At 36.7% G+C, this 3,121-nt stretch overlaps 1 protein-coding gene across 1 annotated transcript in view; it reads left to right on the top strand.

Annotated features, from left to right (window-relative positions):
- Positions 1 to 3,121, top strand: part of LOC107090504 (plexin-B2-like) — a 223,629-nt gene that overhangs the window by 189,759 nt on the left and 30,749 nt on the right. The window lies entirely within an intron of this gene.

The following is a 3,121-nucleotide window of genomic DNA, read 5'->3' on the forward strand; positions in this document are numbered from 1 at the left end:
AATATATCTGTCATTTGTGTGTTTTTAGCTTTCTTCCTGTATGGGAAGCTATTCAACATCTGAAACATTAGAGGAGTGGTTTATGTTAAAATAAACCTTTGGGTTAAGTTGTCGCAAGCAGGTTTTTCTTGTGTTTCTTGTGAATTTGGTCTTAAATTTTTATTTCAAGTGGCATTAAAAAGTCTTAAAAAGTCTTGAATTTAACTTTCCTTATGCTGTAGGAACCCTGGTCTGGAACCGAACTGAAAACGCTTCGACGTGTTTAGACGCACAAGTACGCCTAAAATCCAAACTGGAAAAAATCTGAATTTAGGAATTACTCCAAATGTGATTGAATTTGTTCCAAAGAAATCCTTAGAAAGTTTCATAAAGGATTGTTGAGTAATTGATGATAAAACCAAAGGCTTTGAATTTAACGTAGAAACAATGCCTCTTTTTTTTTTTCACTCATCCGATCTTTTGAGCTCAGTTTACTTTTTTTTCTGTGTGTTTTTTGCTGATTTTGGTATATTGTTTTCGATCCTTGCTCTTCTGTTTTTATGATGGGAGCAGCTCCAACATCAAGTCACTGAATGAAAGAGCAGTCGCTGTAAAACAAGGTTACATTAATGCTTTAAAACAAAGATTAAATGAATTCAGCACAGTGTTATAATCGTCCTGGTCGGTGTCAGCAAACAACAGACCCATGGAATGATTCAATAAGGTTTGCTAAATGAATTGTGCAAAAAGAAAAAGATTGTTTTGTTCAGTTAGTAAACATGATGTGATTTACAGGGATTGTGTGTAGAGTTAGCAAGATCAGCCGATGCACACTCTTTCTTAATGAGGGAAGCTGTAAAGGAAAGAGAAAGTTAAAGGCTGCAGATTTAAAGGTATTTATTTCAACAGGAATTAAATGAGAATAATATGTTCAAAAAAAGCTTGAAACAAACAGAAAATAAAATCCAAAAGATGCAAAACATTAAAGCTAAAGTTAAGAGATTGAATGTACCATAAAAGCTGGACTGATAGAATAGAGACTGTTCTGTTGTATTTGTTTTTCGGATTCTTTAATTTCTCATTACAGGCTCCTCAGTGGTTTCTTGTTCTCTAATGGCTTCTAATATTTATTTATTTTTTTATAAACATGCCACGATATTTACATTTACTCATACTGTTTGCTTTCATTTTTAGATTGTTTGCTTCCAGCTGCATTAATCATTCCTACTCAGACATATTTTTTTCCATTAAAATAATTTTAATACCCTTATTTCTAACAGTCTAAATGTGTTTATCTTCGCACAGACTCACTTTAGCAACATCCGTTGTTGCACCTTCTCACCACACTGACCGTAGAAACTGTGGGGCACGAAGTTTGTACCTGACTAAACAAAGATGACAAAAACTGGTCCTCCTCCCGTTATTTTACATGTTTTGCTCATCAGCACGTTCTGCATATTTATGAAAGCATCGACGCTAAAACGTTGCGCCTGTTAATCTCCTAATTTTAGACTCGCCAATTTGATTTGCGCCCGGTTAGTAAATCAGTTTTGGCACGCTAGAGAGTTTCAGGATGTTTTTTTTATACCTTGCTAAAAACTATTATGAATTTTTTTCTATTTCTTTCCTGAATAAATAAAACCATTGAAAATATTTGAAAAACAGAGACAAAAAGGATAGAGCACCATTCACGCATTTCACAATTCAGTAAAAAGACAATTGAAAGGGCTTTAGATGTGTAAGGACTTCAGAACCGGGCTGATGTGCTCTACTTTCTTAGCTCTAGTGAGAACACTGGAAGCAGCGTTTTGGATCAGCTGCAGCTTTCTGATGGACTTTTTGGGCAAACCTGTAAAGACACTGTTGCAGCTATTGATTCTACTAAAGATAAATGCATGAAGGAGCTTTTCTAGATCCTAATGGACGTTAGTTCTTTAATCCTGGAGATGTTCTTCGGGTGATAAAAGCCTGACTTAAGCTTGGTTTATGCTCGACGCATCACCCGTCATTTTGGGCTTCCATGCTCCTCCATGCAGACAGATTTTCCACACTGTAAGTAAGCGGACAGACATTCCCATACAGAAAACCTGGTGAGCAAACAGCAGCTCCTGCACATGTATATCACCGATATCAACAGATTGTAGAAAAACTCCTGGAAAGAAATTGCTGTCGCTCTCAAATGCCATGAAGAGCCTCGCCGTGTGCTGGTGTTGTCAGCTCGCTGTTTGTGCTGAACTACAGGAAGCTTTTTAAAAACCGTCCTGCAGGCCCACTCCATCCACATTTCAGAGGCAGCTAAAGAGGGCTGTATGTCAGAAACACTAGAGACACCATGGATAAAACCCCAGGAACATGAAAAAGGTTTTGTGATAAAGTAAAATTCTCGCTCAGCGCCGCTCAGGCATCTGCTCCCTGCAGAAGAAATGAAGCGTAACTAAACCCCTCACATGCAAATTCACCATTTTGCAGAACTCCGTTTAAATTGATTTTTAATTCTTTCCTCTCCATTTTCTACAAACGAGCAAACAAACATGATCAAAGTAAGTTTCACCTGCTGTTTTTTGTTGCTTGAATTTCGGTTCAGGCAGTTCATGTAAATATTGCTGTTCACTTCTCTGTTTCTTCTTTTGTTTGTTTCAAGGAGACAAAAAGTAATTTCAGGAAACTGCTGTGACCAAAATGACTAACTAGCTCCGCCAGCAGTTAGTCTGCCTACAAACCCTCCTTTCAGGGATTGAAATGTTGGTTTGCTGAATCATTCTAACATCAAAACAGATCCGTACCCAAAGAAAGGAAATAATGCCGTTAAATCAGTATATTTTTACAGCAGCATCATCCTGACCTAAAAATCCATCTTTATTTTAAACACAGAGACGAAAGAGTTCCTCATTATGGAATATTTATGTTTCATTTAATATAATAATTCAATTTGCTTCATGCTTTATTTACTCACTGCTGTTTTCTGTTGTAATTATGAGTGTTGGAGCATAAAGAAAGGAACCTGTAACCTTTCTCTTCTGATTTAATGAATTTAGCGTTAATCAGTAAAAAAAAAAAAAAAAAAAAAAAAATAAAAGTTTTTTGCGCGATCACGGAGTCTGGGAGCGGCCATCTTTGCCCAAATATAGTAGCCCCTCCCTCC

Source organism: Cyprinodon variegatus, unplaced genomic scaffold (assembly GCF_000732505.1).
Source record: "Cyprinodon variegatus isolate N-32 unplaced genomic scaffold, C_variegatus-1.0 Scaffold298, whole genome shotgun sequence".
In the NCBI taxonomy this organism is placed as follows: Eukaryota; Metazoa; Chordata; class Actinopteri; order Cyprinodontiformes; family Cyprinodontidae; genus Cyprinodon; species Cyprinodon variegatus.